A 22,606-nucleotide genomic window follows, 5' to 3' on the forward strand; every position below is an offset into this window, starting at 1 on the left:
CCCAGCTCCCAGTTAGGGCCTTGTCATCTTATAGAGCATGTAAAGCAGGGTGAGGCTGCTGCTAACCCCACACCTATCCTCCCCTTTCTCCTGGGTGTTCAGGCAGCATCATGCCCCTGAAAGACAACACGTGCCAGCCTCTCTTGCAGCTAGTGGCCCGTGGGCTGCCAGTGGAAGTGGGAGGACATCCATAGATGTCACCGGAAAGAGGCTGAATTTTTCAGGAAGAGTTCCCTCAGGTCCTTCCCTGATATTCCTTGCTGCCATCCTGGGATGCAGATGTGAGAGCAGCAACTCCAGCAGTCATTATGAACCTTAAGGTAGCTGTGATTGAGGGTGACAGAGCGGGGAGACGAGATCTGTGTCTTCCCTGAAGGTGCTGGGGAGCAGCCAAACTATGTGAGAGAATAAACATTGTGATCTGGTCACTGCCAGGAACTGACCGTTAAGAAGCATGCTGAGTCCAGTTCTGAGCTCTGTCGGGAAGCTCCGTGTCAGGTGAACGAGGGTGCAGGGCGGTGAAGTGGGGAGTGTGATATCTCACCTCCTCCTTACGTGCCATCTCTCCATGAGGCTTCTTAAATGTCTGCCGCCAACATCAAGGAAACCTAAAGCCAGCAGTTCACAAGACTCACCGGGAGTCTTGTAGCAACATAGATTCTCCAGCCACACCCAGTGCTCCAACAGGGCCTGTTTGCTCAGAGAATATCCCCACTCCTCTGATGACCCAGCATGGTGGTTCTCAGCTGGTCTGGGAACCCTAGGGGATCCTGGGTCCTTTCAGAGAGTCTGTGAAGCCAAATTTGCTTTGAGGACAATGTTTCCCCTCTTGATTCTCGTTCTCTCACAAAAATATGAAGCACAAAAATCCACTGATTTACCTTCAGATCCCACATGCAACAAACCCTTAAGAAATGACCTTTCATTAGGTTACAGTCATATCAAAGAATACCCACACATTTCTAAGAAGATTCTCGAAATACTCTTCTCTCCAACTCCATGTCTTATGAAGCCAGATTTCTGTCATAGATTTTACCCAAAAACAACCTATCAGGACAGTTTGAAGGCAGAAGCAGATCAGAGAATCTGGCTTCTTTTCCCCCAAATGTTGTAGTCTTGTGCAAATGAATCAGTACCACTCCTCCCATGAGGGTTTCTTTATTTTTTTTTAAATATAGTTTTTTAATTAAAAGCTTGCTATTTATGTTAACATAACATGGGTTTATCTTTGCTAATCTGAAATGGATCAATAAATGTATATTTCTAAATTTCTGTTTTAATTTCTAAATAAATATAGACAGAAATGAAGCTCTGTGCAATCCCCACATCTGTCAGAGAGGAAGAGGCTTGTGATACCAGATGAGGCTGTGGTTGAGGGAGCGAGGAGCAGAGCAGGGGGCACCTGTGTCCAGGACCCCTGCAGGTGGGAGTCACTGGACATGAGGCACCCAGGATGAGCAGCTTCCAGATCTGGCTCTGCATCTTCTTCCAGAAGAAAATGCTTGCCTTTCTCTCCCAAAGCTTCATGAAGAGGTGGCAAGAATACACAGAAGAACTATACAAAAAACATCTTCATGACCCAGTTAACCACGACGGTGTGATCACCCACCTAGAGCCAGACATCCTGGAGTGTGAAGTCAAGTGGCCTTATAGGAAGCATCACTACAAACAAAGCTAGTGGAGGTGATGGAATTCCAACTGAGCTGTTTCAAATCCTCAAAGATGATGCTGTGAAAGTGCCACACTCAATGTGCCAGCAAATTTGGAAAACTCAGCAGTGGCCACAGGACTGGAGAAGGTCAGCTTTCATTCCAATCCCAAAGAAAGGCAATGCTAAAGAATGTTCAAACTATCACACAATTGCACTTATCTCACACTTATTTCAACAAAGTAATGCTGAAAATTCTCCAAGCTAGCCTTCAACAGTACATGAACCGAGAACTTCCAGATGTTCAAGCTGGATTTAGAAAAGGCAGAGAAACCAGAGATCAAATTGCCAACATCCGCTGGATCATACAAAAAGCAAAAAAATTCCAAATAAACATCTACTTCTGCTTCATTGACTATGCTAAAGCCTTTGACTGCATGGATCACAACAAACTGTGGAAAATTCTTAAAGAGATGGGAATACCAGCCACCTTACCTGCCTCCTGAGAAATCTGTATGCAGGTCAAGAAGCAACAGTTAGAACCGGACATGGAACTGGACTGGTTCCAAATGGACTGGTTCCAAATTGGGAAAGGAGTACATCAAGGCTGTATATTGTCAGCTTGCTTATTTAAGTTACATGCAGAGTACATCATGTAAAATGCCAGACTGGATGAAGCACAAGCTAGAATCAAGATTGCTGGGAGAAATATCAATAACCTTCAATTCAGTTCAGTTCAGTCGCTCAGTTGTGTCCGACTCTCCACGACCCCATGAATCACAGCACGCCAGGCCTCCCTATCCATCACCAACTCCCTGAGTTCACTCAAACTCATGTCCACAGAGTCAGTGATACCATCTAGCCATCTCATTCTCGGTCGTCCCCTTCTCCTCCCACCCCCAACCTTTCCCAGCATCAGAGTCTTTGCCAGTGAGTCAACTCGTCGCATGAGGTGGCCAAAGTATTGCAGTTTCAGATTTAGCATCAGTCCTTCCAATGAACACCCAGGATCGATCTCCCTTAGAATGGACTGGTTGGATCTCCTTGCAGTACAAGGGACTCTCAAGAGTCTTCTCCAACACCACAGTTCAAAAGCATCGATTCTTCGGCGATCAGCTTTCTTCCCAGTCCAACTCTCACATCCATACATGACCACTGGAAAAACCATAGCCTTGACTAGACGGACCTTTGTTGGCAAAGTAATGTCTCTGCTTTTTAATATATTATCAAGGTTGGTCATAACTTTCCTTCCAAGGAGTAAGCGTCTTTTAATTTCATGGCTGCAGTCAGCATCTGCAGTGATTTTGGAGCCCAAAAAAATAAAGTCTGACACTGTTTCCACTGTTTTTCCATCTATTTCCCATGAAGTGATGGGACCAGATGCCATGATCTTTGTTTTCTGAATGTTGAGCTTCAAACCAACCTTTTCACTCTCCTCTTTCACTTTCATCAAGAGGCTTTTGAGTTCCTCTTCACTTTCTGCCATAAGGGTAGTGTCATCTGCATATCTGAGATTATTGATATTTCTCCCAGCAATCTTGATTCCAGTTTGTGCTTCTCCCAGCCCAGCGTTCCTCATGATGTACTCTGCATATAAGTTAAATAAGCAAGGTGACAATATACAGCCTTGATGCACTCCTTTTCCTATTTGGAACCAGTCGGTTGTTCCATGTACAGTTCTGACTGTTGCTTCCTGATCTGCATACAGGTTTCTTAAGAGGCAGGTCAGGTGGTCTGGTATTCCCATCTCTTTCAGAATTTTCCACAGTTTATTGTGATCCACACAGTCAAAGGCTTTGTCATAGTCAATGAAGCAGAAATAGATGTTTTTTCTGGAACTCTCTTGCTTTCTCCATGATCCAGTGGATGTTGGCAATTTGATCTCTGGTGCCTCTGCCTTTTCTAAAACCTGCTTGAACATCTGGGAGTTCATGGTTCACATATTGCTGAAGCCTGGCTTGGAGAATTTTGAGCATGACTTTACTAGCGTGTGAGATGAGTGCAATTGTGCGGTAGTTTGAGCATTCTTTGGCATTGCCTTTCTTTGGGATTGGAATGAAGACTGACCTTAGATATACAGATAACTCCCCCCCGCACACACACACTTACGGCAGAAAGCGAAGAGGAGCTAAAGAGCCTCTTGATGAAAGTGAACGAGGAAAGTGAAAAAGCTGGCTTAAAACTCAGCATTCAAAAAATTAAGATCATGGCATCCAGTCCCATCACTTTATGGCAAATAGATGGAGAAACAACAGAAACAGTGACAGACTTTCTTTTCTTGGGCTCCAAAATCACTGAAGATGGTGACTGCAGCCATGAAATTTAATGACACTTTCCCCTTGGAAGGAAACCTATGACCAACCTAGGCAGCATATTAAAAAGCAGAGACATCACTTTGCCAGCAAAGATCTATACAGTCAAAGCTACGGTTTTTCCAGTAGTCATGTATGGATGTGAGAGTTGTACCATAAAGAAAGCTGAATGCCAAAGAATCAATGCTCTTAACCTGTGGTTTGGAGAAGACTCTTGAGTCCCTTGAACTGCAGGGAGATCCAACCAGTCCATCCTAAAGGAAATCAGTCCTGAATATTCCTTGGAAGGACCGATGCTGAAGCTGAAGCTCCAATACTTGTGCCACCTGCTGTGAAGAACTGACTTTTTGGAAAAGACCCTGATGCTGGGAAAGATTGAAGGTGGGAGGAGAATGGGTGGACAGAGGATGAGACCGTTGGATGGTGTCACTGACTCAATGGACATGAGTTTGAGTAAGCTCTGGGAGTTGGCGATGGACAGGGAGGCCTGGTGTGCTGCAGTCCATGGGGTTGCAAAAGGTCGGACATGACTGAGAGACTGAGCTAAACTGAACTTTCAATGTCTACTTATCCTGGTGGGATTGACTGGGATCACATTAAATCTAAAGACTGATTTGGGAAAAACTCTGAAGTTTAAAAATACTGAGTCTCCCAATCCATGAATATGGTCTATTTCTCTACTTTTTAAGTCTTCTTTTTTTGTCAGCTATGTTTTTTTTAGTTTTCAACGTAATAATCTTGCATCTATTTTCTTAGATTTATCCCTAAGTATCATGTATTCTTTGGTGCTATAGTAAATAAAGTTTTTCATTGTTTGAGGATTTCCCTAGTGATTCATGGGGTCGCGGAGAGTCGGACACGACTGAGCGACTGAACCGAACCAAACTAGTGGTCCAATGGCTAAGAATCTGTCTGCCAATGCAGGGAACACAGGTTCTTTCCTTGTTCCCGGAAGATTCCACAGGCTGTGGGGCAACTAAGCCCACAAGCCCCAACTACTGAGCTCTAGAGCCTGTGCTCTGCAACAAGAGAAGTCACTGCAGTGAGAAGCCTGAGTACCACAACTAGAGGCCCCACTGGCCTCAGCTGGAGAAAGCCCACACATAAGCAACAAAGACCCAACACAGCCAAAATTAAATGATTAAATAAAATTTAGAGTTTTTCATTGTTTGAATGTAGAAACCCAGTTGAATTCACATATCAATGTGCCATCCTGCTGGAGAGTGTGGATTCAGGGTCTGCAGTGTCAGCACTGGTCCACAGAGCAGCAGGATGGGGAAAAGATTCCAGAGGCAGCAGCCAAGGCCCAGCCCCCTGAGACCCTCATCCCTGACAGGAGGAAGCATTTTCCCTCAATCACCCTGCTGCCCTGGAGCCCGGAGCCCTGGAAGCCAGTCTGTTCCCAGGGTTCGTCCCATCTGGAGTCTTCTCCCCGCCCACCTCACCCCACCCCACTCCCATACCTCACCCCGCCTCCTGGGCGTGAGATTCCACTTGGGGAACTGGAACCTTCCTTGCCTGAGAGTTTCTCTATTTACTGCATCTTGGGCCCAGGAGAAACTTCAACTTAAGCATCTCTTATGTGTCTCCTGAGGTACGGAGCCTCAGTGTGCCATGTCCAGAGCCTGGGGGACAGGGGTACAGTGGCCAGAACTCTCAGGCTAGCTGTGGGAAGCTGAGCACCAAAATAGGTAACTAACACTTCAGCAGCTCAACAGAAAGGTTTACTGCTATTTCTGCCACAGTTTAGAGCAAGTTGATCCACAAGACCCTTCCGTCGCTGGCTCTATTCCCACTAGAGCCTTGGAGTCAATCACTGGAGCCCTCTGCACCCAGGAAGGTTAAAGGGAAGAGTAGTGTGGAGGGTCGCTCAGGCTGGAAAGCAGCACCCACCACGCCCTCCTCCACTTGCCCAGCCACTGGGCCCCCCTGCCAGGAAGGAGGGGTGTGCAGCTGTGTGTGCAGAGTTTGGTGAACACACGGTGTGCTTGGGTTCAAGTCCCAGACTTGCTGCGGGTCACCTGTGGAGCCCAGCACGAGCTGCCTCTCTGGGTTGAGGTCCCTGTCTGCACGGGAAGTGCTCTGCCTCTCCCCGACCTCCCCTTCAACCCTCTGGGGGGCCAGATTCCCTGAGGCCCTCAGGGGTCCTCGGGGCAGCAGGGAAGCCACAGCTCGTGTCAGGATGCAGAGCTCCAGGCCCCCCTGTATGATTTCCAGGGGCCACAGAGAGCCACTCACAGGCCTGCCTCGTGAACACGCTCGCCTGACCGACACCCAGCTGGAGGAGCTCAGAAAGCCCACGGCCTGTCGGAAGGTAGCCATGCCACCCTGCCTGCCCCAGCCGTTCCCCAGCCCAAGAGCCTTTCCACACACTTCGTCTCAGCCTCATTTTCACACAGATTATTGTGTAAGATATCAGCGACCACCTCAGGGCTGTGCTATGGTGGGGTAGAATTCTAGACAGAAAATTGGCAGAAAAGGGAAACAAAGAAAATGCCACTCTGAAACTAAAAAGCCGAGTCCACGTGGCAATAGATGAAAAACTTTAAAAAAAGAAAAAACACTAAGCAATTACTTCTCTCGTCTGTTCTTCATTAAATCAACCAAATCTGTCGGCGGCTGATTGTTTAGTGAACAAAAATACCACATTGGTGTCCACGTAGAAACAGCTTCCCTTTGCCTCTTGCCAACCTCACTCGGTGTTAACTTTTGAAAGAAAGTACTTATTCATTAACTTTCCACTGACTCTAAGGAGGTCAAACCTGAGACTTCCTTTTACCGAAGACGGAGAGTCTCCAGTTCAGCCTTTACTAGAAGGCGCTCCCTGCGGGGTTTCTGCAGCTGGTGTCCTGTGACTCACGCTGTCCCTCCACCCTGTCCCCCAAAGAGAGAACCTCACATCTGGGCCACGGAACGTCTTTCCCTCCCTCACCGCTTAGTCATCCCCCAAGTCATTTGGCAGTTGTCTGGGGCCCCCTCGAAATGTTTCCATTTATGGTGAGATTTGGTCTCCTAGTTTGGACACAGATGGGAAAGCTTAAGTGAACAGACAGCATCGCTGAGCTCCAAGGCGAGAGCTGGGGGGCTGGTGGCAGAAGGGGCTCCACAGGGAGTGGGGACAGACCATGCCTGACCTGGGGGTGGCCAGGGGAAGGGCCTGCACCCACCTGCGGAACACACATGGCAGACTCATCACACAGAGCACGCCTGCAGGGTCAGCAGAGCTGCCATGGGGCCTGGAGCAGTGGGTGCATCGCCTGGGGGTTTCTGGGCTCATTTCGTGTCCAGTGGTCCCAGGAAACCATAGGTCTCACCAGGGCAGGAACCACCATGCCCAGTTGGAGGAGGGGCAGAGGGTGAAGGGTTGGGGGTCCCCAGGGTGCCCACCGCCTCAGCCCTGAGCACACCCTTGAATGGGGCTGGGGTCTCATGATGGTTCCAGACATCTGGAGACCAGGGGAAAGGACTGCCTACCCTGGAAACCAGCCTCCAAGCCCTGGCGCGTTCATGCCCAGAAACCTGCTCCCACCTCTTCTCTCCAAGGCCCCCAGGCCCTCTGTGTCACCCAGCCCTGGCCCCCATCACTCTTCTTCCAGACTGCGAGGACACTCGGGGGCAGGGTGGCCAGGAGGGAACCCCAACCACAGACAAGTCTTTGCTAAGCTAACGTGCAGCCAGGCTTCAAAGTAAGAGTCTCTCCCTTTACGTTATGTTAAAGATGAAAGAGGAAAGTGCTCAGTCTGTGTGTCTTAGTCCTGTCACTGTGACCAGCCTGCCATGAGCGCTGGGCCATCCTCCCCATCAGGCCAGGTCCTCGGGGGAGGGAAGGACAGCTGAACTGTCTGTCCACAAGCTTCACCCCACGCCTCCCCGCAAGACACCGACTCTTATGCACAGAGCCACTGCCCCTTCCTAGAAAGAACACAGCTTTCCCATTTTTGGCTGAGCTTTCCTCGCTCACCAGTGAGAGGTCTGACCCGTCAGCACGGCCTGGATAGTTGTCTGTATGCCCAGAACACATCCAGATGAAAGCAGGTAGGGCTCATTTCTGCAGGCGTCCCATGACCCCAAAGGCAGGTGACGTGGCCCTGCCACCCACATCTGCAGCTGCAAAGGCCCCAGGGGATCTGCTCATTTTCACTGTCAAAATACAGTGCCCTGCCTCTCCCACAGAGAATGAAGACATGGTGAAGGTTCTCCAGCTCAATCAAAAGAACTAGGGAGAGGGTAGGGCTGGTTCAACCGGGCCTTGGAAGAGCAGGGATGGTCCATCTATCAGGACAGACTCTCTGAAATGAGCTGAGTTACATCCTAGAAATCAAATCCTAACCTTTAGAGTTATTACAGTGGAAACCCTGGCAGTCAAGTTTTTTAAATCATTTTTGTAATTCAAGTGCCCCACTTAAGCATTGATTGCAGAGGCAAAGTGTCCACTTCAAAGCCCGCTATCTCGAATAAAAGCATTGCGAGCCACGGATGAGATATAAAAAGCCAGGTCGCCTCCCCCCACCACCGTGCCACCACCACCAACTAAGGCTCCTTTGTCTTAGAAGCCTTGCTTGTTTTCAATAAATAACTGATCATTTGGGCCTCTTGGTTTTTCTCTTTCTGCTCTTCAAATTCCCATCCTTATGTTTTAAATTCACCTCTTGGCTCACTATTATGAGCCCAAGGAGACCTAGGCCCCACCCTTGGCTCCAGTGGAAGCAGAACCCATGCCCACACAGGCTCTGTCTGCTCACAGCCTTGCTACACAGCCCCAGGTGGACTGTGTCATTTTCAGGTCCTGTAAGTAATAAGCCTTTACTTTTCCCAAGTTTCCTGATACTTATTGCTAGTCCATGGGGTTGCGAAGAGTCGGAGATGACTGAACGACTTCACTTTCACTTTTCACTTTCATGCACTGGAGAAGGAAATGGCAACCCACTCCAGTGTTCTTGCCTGGAGAATCCCAGGGACGGGGGAGCCTGGTGGGCTGCCATCTATGGGGTCGCACAGAGTCGGACACGACTGAAGCGACTTAGCAGCAGCAGCAGCATTGCTGAAGGACTTATTGCAACTATAATAAGAAACCCAAGGACACCTCCAGCCACAACATGGTTCATTGATACAGCGTGCATGGTTGCTCAGTCACTTCAGTCATGTCCGACTCTTTGGGATCCCATGGACTACAGCCCGCTAGGCTCCTCTGTCCATGGGATTCTCCAGGCAAGAATACTGAAATGGTTGCCACATTCTCCTCCAGGAGATCTTCCTGACCCAGGGATCAAACCCGCATCTCCTGTGTCTAATGCACTGAAAACGGATTGTTTACCCACTGACTGATGCAGAGAAGCAGGCACAGAATGGTTGTCCTTGTGTGGAAGGTAAGTCAAAATGGAGTCAGTGTTGCTCTAAATGAGCCAGGAGCCACTGTGCAGCTCATGCATGTCTCAGCCTAAATGAAATCTGACCTTCTGACATCTGTTGATGTCCCAGCAAAGGCATCCTGACAGAAACTCATGTGCTCACTGTTCCCTTACCCAGAAATACCTCATGATTCCAAGACAAATGATTCCTGACTTATGTTAGTCACAGTTCTCACTGGGAAATTTTAATGACCTAGTGGTTTTGTGCTTTATAAACCCCTGACTCTGGCTTTTCCCCAGAACACCCTTTTGGTTTTACCTAAATCTGGGCTTCCCAGGTGGCACTAGTGGTAAAGATCCTGCTTGCCAATGCAGGAGACACAAGAGACTCGGATTGGATACCTGGGTTGGGAAGATCCCCTGGAGAAAGGAATAGCAACCCACTCCACTACTCTTGCCTGGAGAATCCCATGGACAGAAGAACCTGCTGGGATACAGTCCATAGGATCGGAAAGAGTCAAGCTACTGAGCATGCGCACGTGTCTCCAGAATTGCAATTCTTAAGAGCCCTAAATAAAGCTATTTGTTCTTTGCAACTTAGATACCAATTATTGTTCAACACTTTTTACCAAATACAGATTATTTGCACCTTTCTAGGAAAAAAACCCATGAGCCAACGTGAAACGTCACAGAACCCGAGCCTTTAGTGAATTGTGATGTCAAGTACACGTACACAGGACACAGACTTAAATAACCGTGGGGTGAGCTGCTAGACAGTACACCAGGATGACACCAGGAAGACACAGCACTCATCTCCTTGCTTTATTTCCAAGTTTTAAGTAACCAAAGACTACAAGTAAGAGCGTTAAACCATCAACACTTGCCTGACCTCCCCCATCCTTCAGTGTACTTGTGTATCTCTCATTCTTGTTCTTTTTCTCATATGTGGCCATTTCAAACAGATCGGAATATTGTGGTCATTCATAGCATTTGCTTTGCAGAGTTGAATATACTGTATTTGAAATTTTGAAATATTAACCTAATCGTTCATATTTTGAAAGGGAGAAATTGATGGCAATCAATTCAAAGTCGAGTTCACACCCTGACTCCAGCCCTCAAGCCCTCTGGGAAACATACCAGGGCACAAATGGACGGACAGAAAGCCAGAGCACCTCACGCGGGGGTTCTCTGAAGGCCGAAGGAGTCATGTGGGTGAGGCATTTGCAAAAAGTCTTACCTAGAAAGGCATTTTTAGAGGATCCCAAGGGAGAGGAAATACCTAACTTCCCCTGACAACTCAGCCACACGGCTTGAAAGTAAGAGCCCTTCCCTTCGAGCCCTGGACTCATTGCTCACTGGGCAAGTCGCTCCCCACCCACCCAGGCTCCTTTTCCCACCTGTCACAGGACTTGCAGTTCTAGGAAGACGTGGAGAAAGCTATTTTGGAGGAGAAAGGCAACCAGGTAATGCCAGGCGGGACCCGCCTTTTCCTTTCCAATTCCCTTTTTCCACCCTCCAGACTGTCGTTGTAAAGCTCAGAGTTTCCAACCACTGCTTCACTTAGCCTTGTTTCTTCAGTAAGGAGGTACCCATGGTGAAAAAGAATTACCATGAGAATCCACTCAGCCAAAACTCACAGTAGAAAATGGGTCACAGGGTGACCACAGTGAGTCATTCTGGATGGGTTACAGAGCACACATACCCGCCCCCAGCTGCCTGGGTCCACTGGGAATTTCCAGTGGAAAGTCTTCGCTTCTGACCCAAGAAGGATGGGCTGACCTGTCCCAGTGGGAACACTTACAGATACCAGTGCAACTCTTCAATTTAGAATAAATGCTTATTGGGCTTTCCTGGACCTACATTTGCCAAATCCTGTGCATTATCTCAAAGCGGGAAGACACATACTTTTGGAGAGAGCAGGAAGAGGTTTCACGTAGGAATCGTTTTTAGGTCCCCAAAGGTGGTTGAGATTCAGATAAATGGAGATCATGGGAAAGGCATTTCAAACATCGGGAAGAACATGAGGCCCGCATGCCCCCTCCCTGCTGCCAACTCCCTCCCTGGAGGCTAGAGAGTGTCTGCTTTGACAGAGCAAGTCACCAGCTCTCAGGTCCAGGCTGCTCTTGGGCAAACAGCATCCCCTCATAGTCTCCCTTTTATGTCAACGTCTCCCTCCCTCCTGACTCTCTAATTCTGTCCTGCTTCCTAGAGGCCCCAGGTTCAGTCTCAGAGCTGTGTCTGACTCTCCCTCTCCCTTAAACCATCCAAGGAGATATCAATGGAGATCTTGCCTCTATGAGGCCTTCTCATCTCCACCTTGCCTTCCCTTTCCAGTCCCTCTTTACGCCCTCTATTTGTCCCTATTTTGCTTTCTATAAGACATTTTTTTCCTTTCTTTTTTTTTTAATTGGAGGCTAATTATTTTACAATATTATATTGGTTGGTTTTGCCATACATTGACATGAATCCGCCCCGGGTGTATATGAGTTCCCCTTTCTGAACCCCCCTCCCACCTCCCTCCTCTCCTTATCCTCCCTCTGGGTCATCCCCGCACACCAGCACCGAGCATCCTGTATAATGCATTGACCCTGAACTGGCGATTCATTTCACATATGAGAATATACATATTTCAGTGCCGTTCTCCCAAATCATCCCACTCTCACCCTCTCCCACAGAGTCCCAAAGACTGTTCTATATATCTGTGTTCTGGCTGGATGGCATCACCGACTCTGTGGACATGAGTTTGAGTGAACTCCGGGAGTTGGTGATGGACAGGGAGGCCTGGCGTGCTGTGATTCATGGGGTCGCGGAGAGTCGGACACGACTGAGCAACTGAACTGAACTGAACTGAACTGATACACGGTTATCATTACCAGACAAGAATTTCCCTCTCAGCTGTAAAGATCTCCTGTCTGTCTATGGACTCTGGTTCTGACTTTCCAGAAAGGTACATTGTCTGAGATCTGGGTTTCATGTGTGGAGCACTAGGGGCTAAATTACTCCACAGGTGACTGAAAAATGCAAGTGGGCTCTGGTCAATAAGCATGGTCCTTTAGACTTCCTTGGTAGCTCAGATAGTAAAGCATCTGTCTACAATGCAGGAGACCCAGGTTCAATCCCTGGATGGGGAAGATCCCCTGGAGAAGGAAATGGCACCCCACTCCAGTACTCTTGCCTGGAAAATCCCATGGACCGAGGAGCCTGGTAGGCTACAGTCTGTGGGTTCGCAAGAAGTTGGACATGACTGAGCGACTTCACTTTTACTTTAGACATGACTGCCCTCACACACATACACACACACACACACACACACAATTTAAGTAGTCAAATTGTAGCAAGTTCTAACAATGAGAGCTCAGGTGACATCCTATCTCTTGCTTTCCCTCAGTCCCCTCTTCACCCACTCATTTCAAGCACTATTGACAAAAGAGGAAAATGAAAATTTGGAGAAAGGAGGAACCAAGCAGAGCCAACATTTTAAGGATATGAATCCCTCATCGGTTTGTTGCAACAACCAAGCACCCAGGAATCATCCTAAATCTTTGGATACGGGGTTGAACTTCAAGGCTACACCCTAGACTCTGAAGATGCTACCATCAACCTTCTGCTGGTCCTTTTCCTGGTGTTTCGCACAGGGCACTGTGACTTTAACATCCTTTCTCACTGATTTTAATTATGGGCCTCAAAGCTCAAAACAGCCATCATTCACAGTGGGCCCCAGGACCACCAAGAAGTGGGCCAGGTATCTGACCTGAGATTAGGGTGCACAGCTGAGGGGAGCTGCCCATCCCGCCAACCACTCAGGGGGAGACAGACCCTAAATACACTCAGGAAGAGGCAGGACAGGCAGGCCTTCCACCCAGAAGGGAGCCCTGATAGCCTCACCAGGGACGCCGAAGAAGGAGGCCCCCACAGGAAGTCACAAAGTTGTGTGGGCCCTGGTCAGGTGGGCTCCACCTGCAAGGGGATCGCAGAGTCCTGGGAAGGCAATCCCAACCCTGCCTGAAGACACATGGACTTGAGCCCAGAAGCCGAAGGAAACTTTGTAGGTCCAGAGCCTTGGATCCCACTCTGGTGATGGAAACTGCCTTGGGTGCTGAGAGCTCCAGCTCTGCCTGGGAGCTTATCAAGAATCAATTTTCAGTGAAATAGTTCCTCCTGCCCATCTCAGCTTCTCTCGCAGAGCAAATGGGGAGACAAGACACTAATACCCAGGACTTACAGAAGAAAGGGTGGCCTTTGCTGCATTATTGAGAGCAAGTGTACATCACTGGGTTGAAAGGATAAATGAAATAGTATATCCACACAGTGGGATGTTACTGGGTCATCAGTTCAGTTCAGTTCAGTCGCTCAGTCATGTCCGACTCTTCACGACCCCATGAATCACAGCACGCCAGGCCTCCCTGTCCATCACCAACTCCTGGAGTTAACTCAAACTCATGTCCATCGAGTCGGTGATGCCATCCAGCCATCTCATTCTCCATCGTCCCCGTCTCCTCCCGCCCCCAATCCCTCCCAGCATCAGAGTCTTTTCCAGTGAGTCAACTCGTCGCATGAGGTGGCCAAAGTATTGGAGTTTCAGCTTTAGCATCAGTCCTTCCAATGAACACCCAGGATTGATCTCCTCTAGAATGGACTGGTTGGATCTCCTTGCAGTCCAAGGGACTCTCAAGAGTCTTCTCCAGCACCACAGTTCAAAAGCATCAATTCTTCGGCAGTCAGCTTTCTTCACAGTCCAACTCTCACATCCATACATGACCACGGGAAAAACCATAGCCTTGACTAGACGGACCTTTGTTGGCAAAGTAATGTCTCTGCTTTTTAATATGCTATCTAAAAAGGAATAATGTATTGAAAACTGAGAGATGTGGATGAACCTTGAAAACAAGCTCAGTGGAAGAATCCAGATGCCAAAACTCCCGTATAGTAGGATTCGATGTGTATGACTTGTCCCGCAGAGCAAAGTGTGCAGATGGGAAGCAAGGGCCTGGGGGGAGGGAGAGATGAAGAAAGGAGCACTGCTTGACAGGGCACAAGGCTTCCTTTCAGGGTAACGAGCATATTCTGGAGCTAGGTAGACCTGTTGGCTTCTAAACACTATGTACTAAGTGCTACTAAATTGTACACTTTAAAATAGTTAAAATCATGAAATTTATGTGGAAGGAAGAAAGCAAGGCTAAGCCTGAAGTCTCTGAAGTGAGTTCCTTGAGGCAGGCACTATGTCTGATGAGTGTTTCCTTGGAAGCCACCTGTGACGGTGCTGAGGCTTGTGCAAAAGCAATGGAAATGCATGCTGAGGCCCCGGGAGGGAGGTGAGAGTGGGGTGGGGAGCCACCTGACAGGGAGACAAGAGCCCAGAGACTCTCCCAAGGGGCAGCTGGCAGCAGGGCAAAGACTCGCCCATTGGCACTTGCCTGGCATGCCACGTGTGCAAGGCCCCTTCCTCTGGGGCCGGTTTAGAAGAGGACTTGTCCCACCCAACCAGTTCATCCTAAAGGAGATCAGTCCTAGGTGTTCATTGGAAGGACTGATGTTGAAGCTGAAACTCCAATACTTTGGCCACCTGATGCGAAGAGCTGACTCACTGGAAAAGACCCTGGTGCTGGGAAAGATTGAGGGCAGGAGGAGAAGGAGACGACAGAGGATGAGGTGGTTAGATGGCATCACCAACTCAATGGACATGGGTTTGGGTGGACTCTGGGAGTTGGTGATGGACAGGGAGGCCTGGTGTGCTGCGGTTCATGGGGTCGCAAAGAGTCGGACACGACTGAGCGACTGAACTGAACTGTCCCACCCACTCCACACCACAGGAAGGGCGGTTGCAGCACTTGGCACTGGGTCTACTCTGGAAAGACCTGAGTTGCAGAGGGGCTGTGTCAGGTCCTGTGGGGTGACTTACAGCTCTGCTGGCCTGTCTCCTTTGGCGCTCTGCCTTTTCTTTAAGTTCATAGCTTCCTCCTTTCTGATCTCCTGACTCCTACTGTTTAATTGCTAATAACAATCTTTCCCCTCCTATTTATAACCACTTAATAATGCAGCCAGTGTCTCCCTCTGGCTGGGTGGTTCCCTTTAATCCACTCAGCAGTCAAGTGCTCACAGAGCAGTGTGTCTCTCCTGACGGTGGCTGAGAGTTACTGCATGTGGTGGCACCTCTCCTGGCACTGAGGCAGAGGAGCAGCCGTGTCCGTGTGGAAAAGCCAGCCCGCCCTCCCACTTCCCGTGTATGAGTGTGCTGGGTGGGGCAGGGCGGGGGCGGCCGTGGCAGTACAGAGCGCACTGTTGTAGGAGCCTGGGCTGCCTGGTTCTTCTTGCTCCATGCACACAGACTTTTTTGAAGTCAATTTGGGTTTTAGTGGAAACTTTATTTTCGTATTTTTCCCTCTTGTTTCTCTGGTAACATCAAAAACAAATAACTCACAGCTGTGTCACCTGGCTCCCAGCTACATTTTTCCAGCAGACACCTAGGGCTGGAAACTCAGCAAGACTTGGACTCCAGAAATCCAGACGAACTCTCAGTTAACTCCTTCTCCTCCATTTCACTCTGCACCAAAGAGCCAGCTGGACAAATGTCTTCTTCCAGGTCACCAGGGAGAAAGGGCTATGGCTACTCTTTCTACCGCCCTGGAGCAACCTTCTCCCCAGACCAGGGCAGGCTGGGGTGGGGTGAGGGGCAGAAACTAGGGTGGGTGGGGAACTCTGCTCCTGGATCTTCCAACCCTACTCATGATATAAAAACAAAAAAAGCTCACAGCACTTGGCTTTTCTCCTTCTAACAACCAGAGCTTTTGATGGTGGAATAGGCTTCTATGGGCTTCCCTGGTGGCTCAGATGATTAAGAATGTGCCTGCAATGCAGGAGACTCGGGTTCTATCCCTGGGTAGGGAAGATCCCTGGAGAAGGAAAAGGGCAATCCACTCTAGAATTCTTGCCAGGAGAATTCCATGGACAGAGGAGCCTGGTAAGCTACAGTCCATGGGCTCGCAAAGAGTTGGACACGACTGAAGTGACTGAGCATGCACAAAAATAGGCCTTCTATGTCCTGAAACATAGAAACAGAGAGGATTCCTTTTCTCTAGAGATCACAGAATTTGCTTGCTAGAAAACTCTTGTCCCTTCATTCCAACTATTTTACTATTTCATTGCAAAATGAAGCAGCTAAGGAGCAAAGAGAAGGCCACACAGTGAATAAGTGACAGAGACGGAAGGAGCAGCCGTCATTCCTGTGTCTCTGCCACCGTCTGGCTGGTCCCCACCAAGGAATATGGAGCTTGAATGCCCCCAGCCTCTGGGAACCAACTGTTTCACCAACTCGGTTTTTGCTGACTTGTTCTATTTTTGTTCTAAATAAGGAATTTCTACACAACTTTGAATCTGAAATGCGCACTCTGATAATACAGGAACTTTCCGAGCACAGACTAGCACAGCAACTGGTGTCCGCCTCTCGTCATTAGTTCACCAGATGGCTGTTCAGCGCCTACTCGGAACAAAGCCCCATGGGAATTCCCTGGGGGTCTAGTGCTTAGGACGTGGTGCTTTCACTGCCATGGCCTGGGTTCAATCCCTGGTCGGGAAGCTCAGATCCTGCAAGACACACATAATGTGACCAAGAATAATAATAAGAGCAAGGCTTTGTGTGGTGAGAACGGAGAAGACCAGGCCTCCTCTCTCAGGAGTTCGAGGGGCTCCTGGCCCCCTGCAGGGCGGCTGACAGATTGGCTGATGCAGGCCACACTGGCCCCGAGGGTGTGGAAATTTGCTCCCCCCTCCACAGTAGTTTACAGGGTCAGAATATTTGCTGCTTGGACTTCTCAGCAACATAATTTAGTACTTAATGTTCAAGGGAAACAAAAATCTTAAACTAGTTCTAACAACTCCAAGTGTCTGGATGTTCTTCTTGTGGGCACCCTTCCCAGGCCACTGTCACCAGGTCACCTTTGGCAGTCACTCAGTCCAGGCCTATGCAGGGTTGGATAAAGCAGGAGACTCTCAATTTATCTTAGTCTTATTTGCTAAATGTGATATTACTGAGCACCTACCATACATTCAATGAGAATGTATACAAAGACCAATGTAATGTAATTTTACGGCACTTTACTGCTGACAGCAAAGTTTGGGGGAAAATATTTCAAGCAAAATGGTCATTCAAAAAGCAACATCTAACTCTCCCAACTAGAAGCCCTTTAAAAATATCTGGGCTAGAAATTCCCCACCCCCACTTAAAAATGTGTTGAGGCTAAAAGCAAGCCAAGGGAGAGATTGGCTACCACCCAGAAGCCTCAGAGCCTCTGTGCAAATGATAAGCCAGAGGGGACTCACTGAGGCCATATGAGGCTCCCCTTGTGCAAGGGACAAACTCCCCACTCCCACCCCTACTCCCCGACCACCCCTGCTCATGATCCAGGGCCAAGGAGGGCAGACTTGTGACAGGTCTCTGCTGAGAGATGGTGCGTTTGGGTCAGGTCAGCATCTGGGAGACTTCAGAACCATCCCTGCTCTATTGCCCTCAGAGGCCCTGAGACTCCATGCCCTTCCAGAACCATCTGCAGCTCCTGCAGCCATGGCCCTTCTCACTGGATGCTGGCTCTTAAACTGCACACGGAAACACAGGGTAAACCCTTCTTCTCTCATCTGGCTATGGAGGGATGCTGACAGAAACATATTTCTGTCTTGGACAGGGCCCATCTGAATTCTAACACGACGGTAAGCAGTCAACCACTTAGACATTTCCTACAAAAACAGTGAGCAAAGAAAATTGCTGGACTTAATAAAAATGCTACCATTCGAGAAAAAGAAGAACTGCTTGTTAGTGTCCTTCAAGAAGGAGATACGAAGGAGATATGCAGAAGAATCCAGAGGACATCTGTGAAAGACGGAGGGGCCAGGGCTGGCTGGGGCAGTGGGGGTGGGGGCGGGGTGTGTGGGCAGGTGGACTGGGGCTGCCCAGCAGGCGTGAAAGGCTCAGGCCTAGCCAAGGGTTCTGCAGCCCAGCTAACCCCTTCATGGAGTCTGTGTATCACAGGAATCACTTGTTCCCACAGCCAAGTGGTTGGACTGGAGCATTCTGGGGCACTATGGGGTCTGAGAAGGCACCAGGGGGCTGTCTGTTACCCCTGTGCCCCCAGCACGCCCTCCATGGCTGCCTGCCCTGCCCTGCCCTGCCCTAGCCCAGGCAGCAGCTTCTCTGTGCTTCCCACGGGCCTCACTTCCAGGAGACACTTAGAGGAGGGGGTCAGTGGGGCGAATCACAGCCCCACCACTACAGAAGGTCTCAGGGCCACGACAGGCCCTCATCCTCTCCCTCCTTTTCCACCATTCTGAGTACCCTCATGCTGGGCAGCCTTCGCCTCTCAGGTCCCCATGGCACTCCCAAGGTTGTGACTCAAACCTTCCATCTGGATGAGTATGAGCCCTTGTCCACGCATCCATTCACAACTAGCACGGGCAAAGGAGCTGCCCAGAGGCACCCCAGCAAATCACAAGTTCCTTCTCAGCCTCCATGCAGGAAAGTGGTCCTGCCTTCTGGTGAAGAGGGTCAGTTACCTTAGAAAGCTGGTGGCTCCTCATCTCATCTGCTGGGCCCTGGATGTAAGGTGCCCAGTGTGCCCTATTGACCCAATGGGACACTTTGGGGACTAGACCTGCAGCCTTGTAGGGTCCAGAGTTGAGTTGCAGGGAAACGAAGCCACAGACCCTCCACTGGGCCAATGAGAGTGATGGTCGGGGACTACTGCTTACAGCCTTCAGCTCCTGAGGCCATATATCCTTCCTGTTGGGCACATGGAGCATTGCTGATTTAGCTGACACTGCATCCTGAATGAGGGTACTCATCATCTCCTCACTGATGCTCCAGCTTGCCCTTCGAGAGCTGTTCCAGCCTCCAGGAGGCCACCTGACCCTAGACAGTGCGGTGCACAACCTGACCAATGGGTCCCATGGCCTGAGTGTGGGCTGAGGCCCTGTGAGCAGGGTGAAATGTACCTGAAATATCTGTTCATCGGGTTCTTCCAGGATGGATGTAACCCAGTGTGATTGACTTGCCACCAAGTATTCAATTAATCTCTTTGAGGAATAATGGGGCAGTGCTGTTCTCTGTAGCTGGCAGTTCAGACAGAGTTAGATGAATCTTCCTGGGAAGTGAGTGTCCAAAATGGACTCGGTTGGGTCCACTTATACAAAATTGTGGCTCCAAGATAAAGGAAGTTCTCTAGCAGGAAGGGAAATTATACCAGATGGAAACTCAAATCTACAAAAAAAATGAGGACTATGGGCAAATATAAAAGAATTTCTCTTATGTTAAAATTGCTTTATAATTGACTTTTTAAAGCAAAAATATTTGCAATGTACTTTGAGGTTTATAACATATGTATATGTAGAATGTGTAACAGCAATAGCTTGAAGGATAGGAGAGAGACATAGAAGTTCACGGTTTTAAGTTTATTATAATACCTATGACACAAGATAACAATAAAAAAAATAAAAGATGCATATTTCAAGCCATAACACAACCATAGGGAATAAAATGTATAGCCAGTAAACAAATAGAGGAGGTAAAGTAGAATATTAATACTTGATCAAAAATAAGGCAAAGAAAAGAGAAAAAAGAAGAAAGAAAAAAAAGGGACAAATAAAAAATAATTAGCAAATTGGTAGATTTAACCTCAAACATATTGATAATTACATTAAATATAAATGGTCTAAACACTCCTACCAAAAGGCAAAGATATTGGAGTCCACAGAAATGAAAGCTACAGCAATATTTAAAGAAACATATTTTAAATTCAAAGACAAAAAGTAGGTCAAATAGAAGGATAAAAAAAATATTCCATGTAAACACTAATCATAAGAAAACTGGAGTTGCTATATTAAATCAAACAAAGTAGCCTCAGGACAAGTAATATTATGAGGAATAAAGAAGTGTTACTTAATCATAAGGCTTCAATTAATCAAAAAAACATAATCTGAAATAGATACTCATCTAATAAAAAGATCTTCAAAATACATGAATTTAAAACTTGAAGAATTGAAAACAGAAATGGACAAACCCACAATTACAGTGAAGATTTCAACACTCCTCTCGATAATTGATAGAACACATAGGGGAAAAATAGACAATCAACTGGGCCATAAAATGAGTCTCAACAAATTTAAAAGGAGTAAAAATCATACAATATATTCTCTGACCAAAATGGAATAAATCTAGATGTCAGTAATAAAAGCTATCTGTAAAATCCCCAAAAGTTCTGAAATTAAACAGTACTCTTCTAAATAATACCTTAGCCAAAGAAGATAACAAAAGAATATTAGAAAATATTTAGTAATGAGTGAAAATTTCAATCCAAAATATCAAAATAGGTGATAGAGATAAGTAATCTTTAGAAAAAGTACACAGCTTTTTGTGTGATTGTATTAGAAAAGAAAAAAAAAATCTAAAATCAAAGATCTAGATTTCCTTATGGAGAAGCTCAAAGAGGAAAAATTAAATAAAAAATAATTAGAAAGAAAAAAATTAAAAAGGAGAAGTTAGCTATCAGTGGAACTGAAAACATACCAGGGCTTCCCTGGTGGCTCAGTGGTGAAGAGTCCACCTGCCAAGGCAGGAGACATGGGTTCAGTCCCTGATCAGGGAAGATCCCACTTGCCAAGTGGCAACTCAGCATGTGCACCACAATTATTGAGCCTGTGTTCTAGAGCCCTGGAACCCAACCATTGAGCCCATGTGCCACAACAACTAAAGTCTGCATACTCTAGAGAAACCACTGCAATGAGAAGCCCACACACCACGACTTGAGGGTAGCCCCCTCTCATCACAACTAGAGAAAGCCCATGCACAGCAATGAAGACCCAGCACAGCCAAAATTGAATTTTAAAAGAAAGTTTATCAAAAATTAGAGGAAGATCAATGAAACCAAAGCTGGTTTAATGAAAATACCAAGAAAATTGATAAGTGTTCAGATAAACTGATCAAAAGAAAAAAACACAAATTGCCAATATCAGGAGCAAAACAACAATCTAGCAGTGCAGATCGTGCAGGAAGTAAAAGGATAAGGGACTATTATAAAGACCTTTATTTCTCCCCAGATTGACAGCTTAGGAAAATGGAAACATTTATTGAAAGGCACAGATTACCAAACTGAATCAAGGTGAAAAAATAAAAAATCTACAGACCAGGACCCTTCATGAAGATAGATGAAAAAGTCCTTAACAAAATCAAATCCAGCAATATATTTTTTAATCATCATGATCAAATGGCGTATTTCCCATAAATGCTAGATTCATCTGACAATCAGAAATCAACCAATGCAGTTCACTATATTATTAATAGAATGATTCTTTCAAGAATAATATGATCATTTCAATAGACAAGGGGAAACATTTGCCAAAATTTATCAGTTATTTGTAATAAAAATACTCTGAGAAATCGAGAATACTAGGAAATTTCCTCAACCTAATAACAGATAACCACAACAATCTCATAGCTAATTTCAATATAATGTGAAAAGCTGAATGCCCTCCTCTTAATTAATAAGACAAGAGTGAACTTGCTATGTTAACATCAGCCAAAGTAGACTCACCATCCATGTTCAGTGTTGTATCCAAAGGTCTAGCCTTGTCCTAAGCCTGGTGTTTTTTCCAAGAAAATAAAATTCATCACTGTTTCCACTTTTTTCCCCATATATTTGCCATAAAGTGATGGTATGAAACACATAATCTTAGTTTTTTGAATGCTGAGTGTTAAGCCAGATTTTTCACTTTCCTCTTTTAGTTTATTTATTTATTTATTTTTGGTTGTGCTGGGTCTTTGTTGCTGCTTGAGGTGTTCCCCTAGTTGCAGAAAGCAAAGGCTACTCTCCAGTTGCAGTGTGAGGGTTTCTCATTGTTGTGGCTTCTCTTGTTGCAAAGCACAGGCTCTAGGGCACAGGATCTCAATAGCTATGGAGCATGGGCTTAGTTGCCCTGAGGCATGTGGAAGCTTCCTGGCCCAGGGATCAAACCCATGCTCCTTGCATTGGCAGATGGATTCTTAACCACTAGACCACCAGGGAAGTCCCAAGCATGTTCTTTAAGAAATCAACAAGATTTCTCTAAAATTTATACGGAAATGCAGACGACCTAGAGTAGCAAAAACAATCATAAAAAAGAACTAAGATGGAATACTTTACCCTACCTGATTTAAAAATTCACCAAAAAGTTGCAATAATCAGGAGAGAATGATACTGATATATTGCTCCATACATAGAAAAGACTATAAAGTCTAAAAATAGACCTACTCATATATGGCCAAATAGTTTTGACCAAAA

The sequence above is a fragment of the Moschus berezovskii genome, chromosome 1 (genome assembly GCF_049115385.1).
Source record: "Moschus berezovskii isolate FMDL1 chromosome 1, NW_MosBer_1.0, whole genome shotgun sequence".
NCBI lineage: Eukaryota > Metazoa > Chordata > Mammalia > Artiodactyla > Moschidae > Moschus > Moschus berezovskii.